Source organism: Pteronotus mesoamericanus, unplaced genomic scaffold (genome assembly GCF_021234165.1).
Source record: "Pteronotus mesoamericanus isolate MK-2021 breed Mesoamerican mustached bat unplaced genomic scaffold, CSHL_Meso_final contig_116, whole genome shotgun sequence".
In the NCBI taxonomy this organism is placed as follows: domain Eukaryota; kingdom Metazoa; phylum Chordata; class Mammalia; order Chiroptera; family Mormoopidae; genus Pteronotus; species Pteronotus mesoamericanus.
Genome location: NW_026555027.1, coordinates 41,892,544 through 41,909,196, shown reverse-complemented (window position 1 = coordinate 41,909,196; position 16,653 = coordinate 41,892,544). Strand labels below are relative to the sequence as shown.

The 16,653-nt window shown below is 39.9% G+C and overlaps 1 long non-coding RNA gene across 1 annotated transcript in view; it reads right to left on the bottom strand.

Moving 5' to 3' along the window:
- Nucleotides 1–3,389: 3,389 nt before the first annotated feature.
- The window catches only part of LOC129076872 (uncharacterized), a 41,459-nt gene continuing 28,195 nt past the window's right edge, over nt 3,390–16,653 (bottom strand). The window contains exon 3 of the long non-coding RNA XR_008529759.1: nt 3,390–3,759. This is a non-coding gene — a long non-coding RNA (uncharacterized LOC129076872). The remainder of the gene's footprint in view (nt 3,760–16,653) is intronic.

Sequence of the window (16,653 nt, the reverse complement as noted above, 5' to 3'; positions counted from 1 at the left end):
TCATGAATAGCCGACGGTCAGCAATACTCAACACAGAAAGGACAACTCTTGGTTTCTCATGCATTAAGTCCCATAATCATGAAATGTATCTATCATCACTCAAATATACTAGATATATTCACCATATTGAGAGATGGAGAAAAATCTAACACCTAAATAGTTGACTAAATTTTTCACTCGGCATTGTGATTTTCTAAATAGACACGGACATATACGTTTCCTTTCAGAAGAATACAAAATAGTTGTATGCCTGGTTGACTTGCTAAAACATTCATTAAGAAAAATCCCTGCACCGCTTAAGATCAAATCCTATTTTCCAAAATTATATTAATCTGTTCAGACTGCTAATAGCTTCAGGAGAGGGAGAAAAGAGACAGAGGGAGAAGGAAGAAGGTGGGGCAAGGATATTTTTGATATGAAAACATATTGGGCAGGGGTGACTTAGAAGGAAATGAATTGTGGATCTTTTTTTATGCTTTCCAATGCTAGCATTATACTTCTATGTACTTACATACAAATTATGTGTAGCGTTTAACAGTGTTTCCATTTCTGAAATAATGTCTCTTCTTTTTCCTTTTCCTCCTCCTCCTCCTCCTCTTCTTTCACAACATAAGAAGTTTACATGGAAAATAACCAATAGCTTAGATGACTTATAAAGACTATAAAAACAACAAGAAGGAAATTGCCAGAATCTACTACATTAAAAACAGATTCCTCAAGATTGGGTTTAGGTTGTCAAAAAGTCTTGCTATTATACTTGAAAGTTCTCTGACTTATTACGAGTTAACTGAAGTGAGTGTTTTGTTGTGCAGCTTATCAGTTTAGCATAACATATTGCATTAGATAAGTCCCTTAACTCAAGATGCTCTACATTTTAGGACAAAACTACCTGAAAACTCAGGAAAGAGGGAAGGAGAAAAACAGAGAAGGAAGAGAGGGAGAAAGCGAGGGAGGGCAGACAAAAAGTGAGAAAGAAATAATGAAAGAAATAAAGGAAGGGAGGAACCTGTGGCAGCTGTTAAAAACACACATGAACACAATGAATGAGGTTGGTAATAAAAAAAGAAACTTAAAGTTTTGAATAGCCCATGGGGCGGGGGTGGGGGTTGAGGATGGGGAGGACTGAATGTGGAAGGCGGGGGTGGGCAGGGCTGGGGAGAGCCGTGGGGGGAAATGGGGACAGCTGTGATTGAACAACAAGAAAAAAATTTTTTAAATTTCAAAGAGCACCTAAATAAACATGTCAGTATTAATATAAACCCTTATTTTTGTATTTCTTAATTTGCAAATTAGTAGAGAAGACACTAGAAGTTTGAATTATAGGGCTTGATTATTTACCTCCAAATCAAAATCAACAAATCCCATCTAATGTCGTGCTATAAAAGAAAAACCTTAGCACAAAAAAGGTTATAATATATGTCATCAATACAGCCTCACAGATGCAACGTCCAATCAGAGCAGCTGGTTTTCCTTTTCTGAACTCTCATTTTTTCTGATCCTAAGAAGCTGGATTTGTCTGGCTGCCAGCATAATTCCGGAGCAAAAACCTTAATTTAAGTATATATAAAATGCCCAATTTAATTGTATACAACTTAAGAAACAAAAAAACGTAGAATTTCCACATTAACATGCACACTACATACATTACATAATTAAAACAATATAATTAAACACTTAGAATCACTTGGAGCAATCCTTTTGTATTTCTTGATTTCTTTATGTTTACATAGATTACATCAATATCATGTTAACAAAATTTTCACTTACTCTTTATAGAGTATTTTGCAAACTTTATTTTACCAAGGAGAATAAAAACCCAAGAGAAACAAAAGTGGTTTTATACAACTTTGTTTATCCAGACTAACTAAGATATTAAAAGATACCAGTCTAAAAACTAGTAGGGCAGGGGCAGGTGAGTAAGGAAGTTAAAAAGAAGTACAAACTTCTAACTATAAGATGAGTAAAGTCTGAGGGTCTGAGTTAAAACATGGTAACTGTAGTTGATAACACTGTATTAAATAATTGAAATTTGTGAGAGTAGCACTTAAACATTCTCACATGTACACAAAATATAAATATATGAGGTGATGGATGCGTTAATTAACAAGATGGGAGAAGTCCTTTCACAATGTATATGTGTATCAAGTCATCATAATGTACACTTTAAATATCTTACTATTTTATTTGCCAATTATACCTTAAAAAAAAGACTAGAAGAAAACTTCATTTATAGCACTCTGTGACAATCAATTGCATATTCTCAAATAATTATTCACCATGCATAACCTACATCTAAAGGCTTATTTATTGTTATATTTTTGAAACATATAATCTGTAGTTTTTGTACACATTTAAAAAATTCCAGGTAGTTTTTTAATATGTAAAGGACTGCCCATGTTTGACTTTTAGAAATTAAGATCTTCAACTATAAAAGACCACAAATGAAAACAATAGTTGGCAAAACTCACTTTTAAGTGAACAGCATTTTTTAAAATCATGCCTTTTAACTTTTTTATCTGTGAAATATAAAGACTTTTGCTCTTTAATACAATATCTTCATTGTCAGAGAGGTAGAACACAAAATAATTAAAAAGTCTATTGCCATAGGTTTATCTCTTAAAATAGAAGCTTTATAAAATCTGAGTTGTCATTCAGTTCTTCCATTGATTAACCAGATCACAATATGCAAATAACACTGTTTCCTCATTGGTAAAATGAGATTAATTGTATTTGTTTATTTCATAACATTATTCTACGGATCAAACAAAATTATGGGCTGAGAAGTCCTTTGTAAGCTATAGGGTATTAAACAAAATTAAGATTTTTAAAAAATAATAATAATTTTATCATTGAGAAATTATGATTTATGTAAGAGTGTGTTTGCTGCCTAAGCACAGGCATCACCTGGGAATCATGTATTTAACCAATAGGAAGTAGAGGGTCCTCTGGTCACTTCTCTGACAGATTAACAATGTGAAATGAAAGAAAATGATCTCCAGTTAGAGCCATGCTGTATTAGGTGGACAGTGTAATCAGTAGGACAGTTCTTAACACAAAGAAAGTAAAAACATGAGTCTGAAAGAGGGGGAAATATCAAAGGTCCTCTTTATCAAAAGTGAAACTTTGAAATCCATCTATTTAAGATTAATCACTATTCTTTTAGTTAAGCTGTTGTCATCTCTAACTTTCCCTCAGTAGAAAATAATCTACACTTCCAACTAAGTTATTCATGGTCCAATTTGTTCTCAGAATACTATAATAGGCTTTGTGAAGATAAGTTTTATAATAGGGATTTAACATAGTGAGAAGCCAAGACACAGAGGCCTTCAAACACAAAGAATATACATATATATATGTATGTATATGTATATATAAACTGCTCTGGCCCCTCCCCTTCTGCTTGCACTCTCCCGTGTCCCCCTCTCCCAAAAGGACACTCATCCCTACTTAAAATCTAATTTTGACAAAGGATTCAGATAAAATGCCATCTCAACAACTTCATAGCACAATTGATTTAGCTATTGCCCTGTTGCTTTGGAGCCGTTTTCACTAGTGCTGGAAAAAGGGGGAAACTTTGAGTAAAGTACCACTGGAAGGAGGGATGCTCTCAAGGGTTTTAAGAAAGCGAAACGTTCAAAATCTTCCCTCTTGGCAGTTCAGTCTTGCTTGATGACCACATTTACATACTGAGTTCACAGGCTAGAACTCTCAAAGAGAACTCTACTTTCCTGGAGAAAATAAAACATTCAGGGTGGCATCCTGAAAAAAAAGAGAGAAAGAAAAATGGAAGGAAAAGAGAGTCACTGATGATTTATGTACATTATTTTTATTTTCCAAGTTAATTCAGAGACTATTAATTTCCTGTTTTCTCCTTTCTTAACTCTGTACAAGATCTAACTTTCTATATTTATAATGTTAATCTCATTTGTATCCAAAGGAGTGAGTGCATTGGCTATTTGTTTTACAAAGTAGCAAGATCCTTGGAGTGCAGTAAGTTTATTTTCATTCCAGTTTTTTTAAGGTTCCTTATTTTCCCATTTTAAACGTTTCAAGAAACACACAAAATTTAGTATTTAAAATACTAGAAAATCTACTAACGTATTTTAGTAACTAGCTTCCCTTTTCCGTACATGTTACATGCCTGCTGCACCTACTTTGTTGCAAGTCAGGCTATCTTATTTGCATATTTGTAACAAAGTATATAAAAAGATAAAGCTGTGTGGGTTACTGAGTATATTCAAAACTATGGTTTAAAAAATCTTACAAATCACATAAGAATTTTGTAGCAAATATACATTTTAAACTTTTTAAACTTTAAAATTTAACATTTTCTTAAATTGTTTTTTAATAAGCTTTTCATGATTTCCAGCACTCACACCTCTTTACATGCTTTCCAGACTGTTTATACTGTCCCCAATAACACTCAGTGGAAAGCTGTCATTCCTGGCTAAATCCTCACTTAGGGTGGATGCTATGCCTCCGTGAGACAGGGTCAGGGGGTCAAAATCGATTTTGGAGGCCACCTGGAGAGTCCAGGCCATGAACTGACTCGAAAAATTTATATCAGAGCCCGAAGAGTCCACCTCCCAGGGTCAGATCTGGCCTGACACTCCAACCGCAGGCTGGAGCACGCTAGACTGAGCTCAGAGAGAGGCCGGAGTTGTTGACCCTGCTAGCTGACCTCTTCAAACTTCAGGAGAATTTTTTTGGCAGTTACCACGGTGACTGGGTACTCTAAAAGCTTATCCTTCTTACTGAAAGGAGGAAAAAAATTAGGAAAAAATATGTTAAAACCCACCTTGTAGAGATGCCTATCACAGTTAAAGTAAAAAAAAAAAAAAAGGAAAAAGGAAAAAGGATTGAGGAAGCTCGGAGTTGTCTATGTCTTTGATATTAATTCCCGCTTCTATCCGAAAGAAACAGGAACTGCTAAGATGTTTCAAACAGCAGAATTTCACAGTTGCAACAGATACTACTTTTTTTAACCAATAGCTGACAACAATTTCAATAATGTATTAAAATACTTTTTAAACAACATAATTTACTTGGAAACTCTAGTATCTCTTTGCTTTTCTTTGAGAATAATCAGCTTTGAAATAAGATCCATCATAAATGCTAATCTATTAAGGAAAAACACTGTAACTAAATAATCACTTTTGCATCAAAATGCACTCATAATCCTTTTCCTTAAGAGAAAAATGTCCATTTTTGCTTGACTTGAAATAATAAAATTAGGAGAAAAGCAAGAGGCTATTATTATTACCTATTTTATCTTTTACCAAATCACTTAATAAAAATAACATATACATTTAACAAATGATAAAAAAATACTCTGTATTTAACAAAAGAACACTGGGAGGAGAAAAATGCAACACGTACTCTATTTTAGTGCAATGCACATTAAAGCTAAAATAGCCATCGAATAGTCTTCCATGTTAATACCAAATGCTATCTTGTCCTAAGGTTCCACAACAATGGAAATACTTAAAAATTAAAATTTAATTCTCTACAAGGTAAACCTATGTACATTATAAACTTTTACTAGTTTTCTGGTGACAGATTGTAATACAAAATACTTTAAAATGGTTCCTATGTGACTTGAAGTTAGACAAGAATTGTAATAAGTTAGAAGTACAATATTCCTTAATCATAATAATACTTGCTTTTTAAAAATACCTGTGTACTATATAATGACTTTTTGTGAAGGGAAATCATCACCTTTTAGCGTTGCTATTGCTCTGGTCCTCCTTTAATTTTCTTTCTCACACAAGTCTTGAAAGGACTTTCTCTAGAATTTGGGTGGCACCTATGTGTGTGAGGCAGGGGCAGGGAGAGAGATAGGGGGGCCAGAAGTACAAGAGCACCTACAAATGATCAAGCATTGGTGAGGAGAAGGTAGATTTGCATTTTAAAAAGTATTGGCTATATAACACAACAATGTCTTTGGTTTAAATATCATTTCTCATCTTGACTCTAAGCCAAGAAAAAAAAAATGATGAATTACAGAAATGTACTCACAGACGCTTCAAAAGTGAATACTGAAATTTCAGAGGAATGTTTTAACCTGACCTTGAATGTGCATTCTGCTGTGACCTATTTTCACCGTTTTGTAATCACCACTGAATTCCTAGAACAGAATGGACATAAAAACCAAGGACCCGTTAATTAATCTTAAAACAAAGTATAATTTTGAATATAATTTCCTTTCTTGTGTTCAAAACAAGCCAGTGCAAGGGGAGATCAGAGAGAGAGTTTGAGATGATTTTGCCACGTGATCAACTGACAAAATGCAAGTCGTTCAGTCAGACGGTGTGGTCCTTGCCATGGCTAAGTGGGCAACCAGGTTGGTGAGTCACTACAACTGTGGTGCCAGCTCATTCTCTGATGAACTCAGACTGTCCTTCCCAGCCGGGAGCTCTTGGCACGCTTCCCTGAAGACCTGGCTGGTGGCTGGCAAAGCTAGAGGAGCTCTCAAACAGGAAATGAGCTACTCCTCAGGTTTTGAAAAGAGATGATAGAAGCCTTAAAATGAGGCAAGCCAGGCCAGAATCTCCTAAACCACAAGCCTTATCTTGAGTGAAACATTATGTCTAAGTTGGATCTGAAAAGGAAAAGAGGTTGAAGTATAAGACAATGGTTCATTTGTATGCAAGAACACAAGGCCAAGTCTCTTAGCTTGGTTTCCTCTAGTCAAATTCAGGATCTTTCCCAAGAAAAGACCAAAAAACATTTGCCGGTCTTCTGTGTAAACTATTACTGAAGGAACTAGAAAATAAATAGACATTTCATTCAGTAACTCATAGACCTGAGTCTTCTCTTATGTTGAAAAGTCACAAATATGCTATAGAACTACAGGATTTAGGGGCTGAGAGGGCCCTAGGAGATTACTTAGTCCTACCTCTTTACATACGTATGGGAAATGTGAAGCCCAGAACATGACCTGCCTTACTTTCACACTATTAATTACATGCCTCAACTGGAACCTAGACTTTGCTTGGGATTTCTAGCCCAGTGTGTTCTCCACTACAATATGAGGCCCTTCTCACTGGGGCAAAGAAATGAAAAGCCCATACCAGTAGACATATTCGAAACCTTGGAGATAGAGTCATTCTGGGATCATGGTATAAAATGACTGCCAAATTCATTCAAGCTACACTTTCAGGAAACAATTTGAGGTGCCACGCAAGCAGAAATTCCCCCCAAATGAGCAGTGAAACAATAAAATAATGTGTTGCGGAAATTTCAAAATTTTTAGGAACTTATGTCTGATGGTAACAAGGGCATGTTGTTACTATTATTTCTCCAGCTAACTGTTTTTTTATGGACTTGTTATGGCCAATAAGCACTGATAGATTTCCTTTTAATCAGTACAGAATCTTCACTCTGCCAGGTTTGTAATTAAATACCAAGAAGCAGGGTTCTGCGTGTTAGTCCATCTGAGTTTCCAGTGGTTAGAAACAGTCTGTCCAAATATCCAGGAGCTAAATAAGTTAACAACAGCTGCCAGTCCCGAAAGGGCTTAATGTGGTCTTTCTTTAGCATTTCTCTCATTTATTTCAGTTTTAACTTGTATCTCTTATGATCAGGGAATCCTGAAAATGAAGTAAAAAAAAAAAAAAATTCTGTAGAAAAAGTGTGAAATTCATTGCCAATACCCCAAAACTGCCACTTGTCAACTGCATTCAGCTGTAACATTTACTTTCTGTATCATGTATTTTCTGTTTGGACCCCAAATTCCCCTTTCTAACCTGTCATGGCCTTTGGGAGAAGATAATAATTTAATTCTGAGAATTTGGCCCAGGGCCCCAAAGGAAAAAATAGTAAGGGATAAGAATCTAAAGGGAGGAGAGAAAGTATTAGGTGTGCTGAGAGGCCAATGGGTTTATAGGAAAGGAGGCTGGTGTTTAGGAAGATATGTGATTAACAGATGAAGGCAATTGTAGTCAGGTAGTCCTTAACTCCCATCTAGAATTTCAAAGAAATGCTATATCCTTTTCATAGATTCCAATCAGTGTTAGTTAAGGGAGGCATTTTTGGTACTAATCACATGTTAACTTTTTGCAGCAGGAAGTGAAAAACTACTCTGACTGCTCTGAGGCTGGGTCTGAGAATGCTTGCCCGGCAACCCTCGCTCAAAGCTCCTGATGAAACTCAGCTACCTACCTACGCAGTGGGCCTGCGTGCATTGTTCTCTTTCTCAAAACACTTCACTGTTCTCCCCTTGACCCAGAAGCGGACTTCTCTACCCAAAGGCGAAAGCCGTTAAGGGAAGCTTCTTGGCAGAAGGGAACTTTCTGATACGCAAATATGTATTTTTTTAGAATCAAGGAGAGGCCGGCGAGCTGAGCAGTGAACGAAAGTCACTGAGAAAAGGTAAGATGAACAGGGAGAACTTTCCGCTCCGTTCTGAGCTCCACCCCCAGGATCAGGTGGGCGGGGCTCCAGGCCGGTGTGGACGAGGGAAAAGCCGGTGGCCGTCCCCAGCGCCCCCGCCGGCCTGAAGACCTTCCCAGAGCTGTTCCCGCGGTCCCGGCAGACACTGCTCTCCCGTCTAGACACGCATCCACCGCGCGGCGTCTAAAACGACACAGTCAGGAGCAACTTGACCGGTCCCTGCCTGCTACCAAGGCATGGCCACCTGGAAAAAGGCTCACTCTTTTGGCACTTTTCATCGGCTCCTGAGGAAATGATTAAAGACAAAAGATTTGAAATTGAATTTTAACGATTGTCAGAAAAGAGGGGCGAGACGCAGCAGCGGCTCCATCCCAGGGACAGGCCAGCCTTTTGGCCACCACACCCACCAGATCAACAAGAAGAGAAAAGGGGGAGCGAAGAAGCCAAGGTTTCAGCTGTAGAGTGAGGGCCCTGGCCCTGGGCTTTTGAGGATCATTGACACCCACAAGTACAAAAGGAAAGGCAAAAGCAAAAACAAACAAATAAAAAAAACCCCAAAGCAAAACGAAAAACTTCAGGTTCTCGGTCCCAGGTTTCCCAAATGAGTTGTGGGCCCAAGAATGGAGATTTTTATGATGGGTAAAGGGTATGGGTGGGAGGGGAACACGCAGAAGCCCTCCGCCCTCCGCGGGCCGGGGAGTCAGGCTGCGAGGGACGCGGGGAGAAGGGCAGCGTTCTGCAGGAGAGAGAACCTGTTTCTCCCCTGGGCCCGCAGGGCTTGGCTGGAGCGACCGTAGTTGCGTTAATGCCCCTGTTCCTCCTTCTGCCCACCTGGGCCATGTCTAAATGAGAAGCCGCAAGACAGGGCCAGCGTCCGAAGCTCAGGTGCCTCAGGGTAAACCTTCACGAGAAGTTACTGCTAGCGACAAATTCTGACAGACAAATTGTGGAGAATCAAGCCTTCAACATGCTGGATGGCTTTTAGACAGTAAAGAATCAGACGCATGAAAGGGTGGGCAGGGCTCAGGCCAGAGTTCAGTCTGAAAGTTTTTGTATTGCACCCCCACAAACCACACCCTACCCCCCCCCAACAAGGGAATGAGTTCAGTGTGGGGACTGCAGGGTGCCTCCCAGCCACTCCAGCTCTTGCTCCCTTTCTCCCTGTCACACAGACTGTACCAAGGAAGAGAGCCCCTCTCTTGCCTTTTCTCCAATTAACCCTTCTGGGTATGCCTGTCTATGGTCTCAAGTGCCCTTGATTTACAGTCATGTTACCTGAGCGTTCTTTTGTTTGAAATCCTGGGTCTGCAAGACCTTGGCATGTGTTGGATGTCTAGCAACTTTTGCATGCCTGTCTGTATCCTGCCACAGAAAATTATTAGGAGTTGACTGATGCTCAAGATAAATATTAATGATTTTCTTAACCTGTGGATGTATTAGAAGAATATATGCATATTAAATCATTTCAGAAGTTGATAAATCTGAAAAAGGTCTTTCAATGTGTTTGCAGGTTAGTGTCCCTATAAATAGCTCCCTCCTCGCCCCCACCACATTCACAACAGTGCCCTTTGATTTGTCTTTTTATATTTGGACTCACTGTATTTTAAACTTAGGAGCAACTTCAAACACATACATTGACCTAAATATGAATTTCCTACATAAGATATGACTTCTTGCATTGTTTACAAATCCAGTTACCCAATCATAAAACTTCGTATTAAATTATCAGTCACAGCCCTCTTAGGAGGTTGATTTAGCTACAAATGTTTGGGTTCACAATTTAATTCACTCTTCCACCTTCTCCAACTTGAATTTTCATTTCTGCGTTTAAATACAGCACAGAACTTGAATTAAGGGTCTTCTTGTTAAACTAGAGGCTTTTCTCATTTCCCTGAACTCTATAAATGAACTTGCATTGGCATATAGTCGATAGGAAAGACTCAGCTGTCACAGATCCTAAGCAACCCTTTGCCACAGAAATAACACGATCTGGCATTTCTGAGTTTGAAAAAAGTGCTGTTTGGATGACGTGAGACAAGACCTACCCAGCCGGCTTAAATGTCTGTGGTCTCTACAAACCACTGAGGACGGACCTGCTGAGATCTGCTGAGATACTGCAAATAGGCTTCTGGTTAGAGACCAGGCGCTCTCTTTTTCCTTCCATAAACAAGTGGTGTAACAGTATGGGGATCTGGGATTCAAAGCTCTTTCTAAGCTCACCTAAGCTTGTTTGCTCGCATAAAGTTTATAACAGAATTTCAAATTAGGCAGTTTCCTTCGCAAACCAATAAGCATGTCAGATTTGGATTTTGCAGTTGAAATCTCACGTGAAATGTCCAACAACTTCAAAACCAGTCCTTCAAAGTCCTAAGTCATTTTCATCAATGTAACCAAAATTTCTGCAGTATAATGCAAAAGCAAATGAGTGACATCTGATCGTAAGTAACATGAACCCATAAATCTCCAGCAAGCTGTTTCTCTGCCTCAGTGTCGCTGTCTCTTGTTGCACTCTCAGACTTCTCTCAACAATCTGCTACATACAGATGCTGCCATATCATACCAGGGCATGAATAAGGTGTAATCCTTCCTTATCTGTTCTTTCCCCCTTTATCTATGAAATACTACTCTGTACTTTTAACTCAATGACTTGTTTCACCAAGGACATTTTTTTAAAAAAGTGGTACTGGGCAGACCTACCTGGGAATCTACCTCTCTTGGTAGATTAGCTTATGGGATAACATGTTAATTTATCTCAGAAGAACCTTGCTAAAAAGCTTCATGACTTTGGCAAGCTACGAATCATTTATACACCAAAGGGTGAAAAGTAATCCGATTCGTGAATTTTCTCTGTAGTGAGCCAATATATTAAATACTACATACTGACCTACCTGGACCCATCTATATGAAGAAAAGTGACAGAGGGGAACAGACAGTAGCAAGCTAGGTGAGACAAATTCAGTGTATAAGTTTAAGGCATGGATGCATAAAACTTGTCTTTCCTAAAACTGAAGTTGTCGGAGCCTGCATTTCCCACTATACCATCATTAACATCTTTGGGATGAACTAAGAAACTCTAATTAGTTCATTTGTCATCAGAGACCACTGCATCAGGCCAGGTATTTTGCTCCTATTCAACTCAAGAAGAAAATGAGACAACATGGCTATTATAAAAAGCTCGGCATTCGGTGCCAACATTTCAAATTGGCCTCATTTTACATCTCAGAAGCCCCCAACTCAGTCAGACTACATCTTGGCAACCTTGCTCTAGCCCCAAACAGGACTGTTAATACAATAGAGTTTATCCATTATCATAGTTCACAGGCTTCACCATAGCTGCAAGTTGACATTTGGACCCTGCGTCATGCAGAAGGGGTAAAAATCCATCCAGGAACCAAATGACTTATTTCCGAAGTAACTGTCCAGGGTACATGGGTATAGGGGGGGCAGGAGAGGGAGAGGGGAAGAACTAGAAACACAATAATCAGGCTGTGAATGACTTTGCTCTGATGTCCATCAAGGGCAGTAATTGATGAAAAGAGTTCTCCTCTTGGATACTTCATCCGTGTGTGCATTTACCTTATTTATAATTATGGCGAATGACTAACCCCATCCCGGCCCTATACACTGAAGAGTCTTACTATTTTTAGAGATATGGTGCCTTAAACTATCTCACCTTTGATTCCCAAGATATAAACCACATGAGGCCAATGCCACAAATTTGAGGATTTGCCTGAATTCTTTTTTGTTTTTTAATTATAGTTTACACTGAATATTATTGGGTATTGGTTTCAGAAGGATTTGCCTGAATTCTTCATCACAAAATGCAGAAATACAGTACACTGGATACAGGAGATATACTGGGCAATTCCACCGTAAGCCTCTAAAATTCAAAGTTATTCGTTTCTTCTATACTTGCATGCAGCTCCCGGTGGCCCTCTGCCCCACTTCCCCAGGAAATATGTCTTTCCCTTATTCTCTGCAATCTAAACTTAAGAGTAAACAAACCATGAGCTAGAGGTGACTGCTTGTTTGCGGTGCTATTTATGAAAGCTTTCTCTCCCCCCCACTTTTTTTTCTCCCCAAACATCCACCCCAAGGGACTGAGTGTTGAGCTGTGCTGCTACTCAACTAGGTGTGAGAGAAAAGACGGGGTTGCAGAAGTGTCTTCAGCACTGCAGTGGTCTGGCCGCCGGCACCTGCTTTCTCACCCAGTTCCCCCAGCTCGCTCCCAGCTTAATTTTACAAGCATATCTGGGTCTCCATTTGTCTGTTGAAATAGCCCAGGGTGTTTGCCAGGAGTATTGTGCCACCATTGCTGGCCCATTTGTCTCTTCTGTCTAATGTCTGTCATTACACAAAGCATTCTAAAAAGCTAATTTTCAATCCTGAAAATATACTCTTACTGCAGAAGTCATTGTATTAGCATAACAAGCACAAAGTTTCAAGGTGGCAATTTGGTTATAGATCTGAAATGCCTCCAGTTTCATCAGATCGATGTCGAGGTGTGGGGCTGCCCCTGCGACGGCTGAATCTGGGTCAGAGGAGTCCCCGCTTGAGGGGAGTTTTGCGAGGGGTAAACACTTTGTCCTTGGGAACTCAAAGTGTGGTAAAAAGTTTCAAGTTTCACCTGTCCAAGTTGGGACATTTCTTTCTCTCTCTCTTTTTTAAAGATTTTATTTATTTACTTTTAGAGACAGGGGAAGGGAGGGAGAAATAGAGGGAGAGAAACATCAGTGGGTATGAGAGATACATCCATCGGTTGCCTCTCACACGCCCCCAGCTGGGGACCGGGCCCACAACCCAGGCACGTGCCCTGATGAGGAGTCGAACCTGCGAGCTTTTGGGTTCGCAGGCCGGCTCTCGAGCTACTGAGCCACACTAGCCAGGGTGGAACATTTCTTAAAGAACCAAGATGCCTCCATCTCTTTTTTCCTTCCCCTTTCTGTTCTCTTCCTCCCTTGACCACCATGAAAATGTCTTAAATGATAGTCTTCCACAGGTGTTTCGCTAGATATGGGCAAGTATCTGGACTTCCACCATAGGTTATGCAAGTGCTTTGGTTGGGGGTGGGGTTTGGGAAACCCGACCTCAGCCTGCCCCGACAGTTGTGGAGGTGCAGATTAACCGCAACTCACAGAGGCCGGGACGGTGGCGGCGGGACGGTGGCGGCGGTAGGGTCAGTAAGGTTGAGATGTATTCAGATGTTAATTTACACCTGAAAAGACTGAATGCAGTCACCCACAAGGGGGGGGGGGGGCGGTGTGTGTGTGTGTGTGTGTGTGTGTGTGTGTGTGTGTGTGTGTGTGTGTGAGTGATTGGAGTTTCTCATGAATACTGGCCCTGAGAGTGCTTCCTTAGGAAAGATGAACATTGAAATGGACGGAGAGAATAGTCTAAAAGTTTGGGGAGCAGGAAGAAGGAAGGGAGCAGGGGCAGCCTTGATGAGTTCATGGAAATCTAGGAAGATACCAGTTGTAAATCTAGTTCATCTCTTCCCTTTCAATGTAGTTTTAAGAGACAACAAAGAGGTAGTAATTTACTTTTCACTAAATGTTTGGAGATTGTGTATTGAATCCAAAAATATTGCTGGGTCAGTAAGGATGAAGAATTAGCCTCATTTTTCTGCCATTGGGATCAGTTTCCTTGTTTTGTATAGTCTTTCTGTTTAACAACTGCTACCTACCTTGCTTAGTGGAATGGCAAAGTACCTCCTGAGTAACTAAGAAAGAAAAAGCTTCTACATTCCAACACTGCCTTTAACCTCAAACATAGTAGAGGGTTCGTTCAGACCCCCGGACCACACTGAGGCATTAATTAGGCTGATGAAATCCACCGAAATGTATGAATTCAGCATAATCAAGTTTCTCTCACAGACTATCGTTAAGGAATACGTGAGCAGCTGGGAGAATGGAAAGTACTGTTAGAGTTAACTCATGCATGTAATTGAGTATATTTAACATAACCATTTTAATGATCAGTGATTAAAAGTGCATCTTACTTAAATGGTATATCCTCTGCAGTTTGTTCATGTCAACTCGGTAATATTCTCAAAAGGAAAAAGGGATACAAATTTCTAAACAAGATCTTTTTTGAATTTGGGAGGAAAAGCAGGAAAGTGAAGTAGAAAGAAAAAAAAGTGCCTTGCGCATGCAAACAGCTACACCGGTGCGATATAAACTAATCACCATTTTAGGAACCTTCTATGCTCAGTTCAAAGTATTAGGAATACTATGTATAACAAGTGACTTTTTATCCCTCAAAAAGAATGTATTTCATTACAGGTGGGGTGTTTGGTTTTTTGTTGTTGTTTTTTTTTTCCTGCCTGACAAGATTATTTTTTTAAGAGAGGTCTGCTCAAACCCTGATGATTTTTAAGAGTTTCTCTTGGGGACCTGGGAAGTTAACCTTTCCAATTCTTCTTCCAACCTGCTAGACTGGCTTATGTCAGTGGAGCTCACCTCTGAGGACTGCACGGGGAAGGAGAGAGAGCATCACCAGGAGAAAGAGGCACCTGGATAGGGCAGTCAGGGCCACAAACAGTAGAAGCCCTCCAAGGGGTTTTAGCTGTTCAGAGGAGCTGGGGGCCTGACCCGAAAGCCCACACTTGGGCTCTGCTCTGCTCGATTCACTCAGACCTGGCCAGACAAATGAAGTCATTGTGGAGCTATTCACAAGCCAGCCCAACTCTTTTTGTTGTAGTTTCTCAGCTGTTGCACTCAAAACACACAAATCACTGATTACTCAGGAAAGAATAGAGAAAAGTGGATCCAGATCTATAGCTAGCAGTGCGTAAATCCCACATCTACACATCTGTAAAGTAAGGGTGTAAGAGAAGGGATGCAGTTGGCCCAGCTCCCAAAAGTGGCCTCACAGGGCTCTTTTTATCTCCCTTCACCCTTGCCCCCACTCCTACAGAGAGACCAATCGATCCACCTCCTCCAAATAGGGTTTGAGAAGTGGCACATCCTGACTGTCTGGGAGTTGCACCACAACTTTTACAAACCTAAGAGGGAAAGGAAGGCGTGAGCACATAAAAGTATCTGCCTGCTGCAAACAAAGCAAAATTATTTTAAGGAGAAATTCATTGGAAGCCATTCTTTTTCCCCAAATCCTGTCTGCCTTGGCTCAGAGGGGCAGCTCTTGGGAAATCAGTGCTGTCAAGGAGCTCTCCCGCATCCAATGCATAGTCTATAAATACAGTGGAGGAGTCACGTCAGGGGTAGTCAGTGCAAGAGAATCTGGAGTCTTGAAAGCATCTTTTTCTTCTGGCTATGGTGGCACTTAAATGATAATGCGGGCAATGGAGCTAGGAGATTTATATCTTTTGGAAAGTAGGGCGAGCCAGATGGTAATAGCGTCATTAACACACAAACTTGGGATGTGCAAGTGAAGCTTGAAATTGGGAAAGAGATCAGGAGAACAAAGGGGGCTGCTGTTGAAAGGCTACCCCTCTTCTGCTGGCCAAAGCTAAGAGCCTCTTGGTACGGGGGTCTGCTCCTGCCCAGAGCAGGATAATAAACGACAGCTCCCCCCTCCCCTGTTGTGACTTAGAAAGCACTGAGAAAACTTTTGCAATAGGCAAATGTGGCACTTATTTATGTGTAACCCTTTGTAGTCTGAAGTGGCAGGAATGGGCCTTTAATTCAGCTGCACTCCCACTCTCTACCCCCTACCCTAGAGTGATAAGCCCTTGCAATTGTTGACATTTATTTTATGAAATCAAAGTGCCGCTTGTTGCACGTTTCAGACAAAAGTTCATTTTCCTCCTCTTATGTAAACACTCTAAGTAAATATTAAAGGTTGAACAGCACCACCTTTTTTTATTTTGGTGATAGGGATTGGTGCGAAGGTGGTGAGGGGGGTTCAACTCTAGAGTTTTACTTTGGAAAGCCTTAATGTTTAAGTTAAACTCCCACTTGACCGAACAGATATAATTCAGAAAATACAGAGAAGGCAATAGAACAAGATTAACAATGGCATTAATAATAATGACTCATGCTTATAACAAACACCCACAGAAGCATTTATAAACAAGCAGGGCAGTTTGGAACTAAAGAAAACGAAATTAATAACTTTGTTGTCCTTATTAATGCATTGTATATATATATACATATATGTCTTCTGGAAAGACAGCAAAGGTAACGGTCATTAAGTATTGAATGGCTTGAATGACGCCCGTTAGCGACAAAAAGTTGACGATGTCTAAACTAAAATTGAACGTTTTTTCTTTTTTCTTTTTCCTTAAAAAAAAAAAATGCT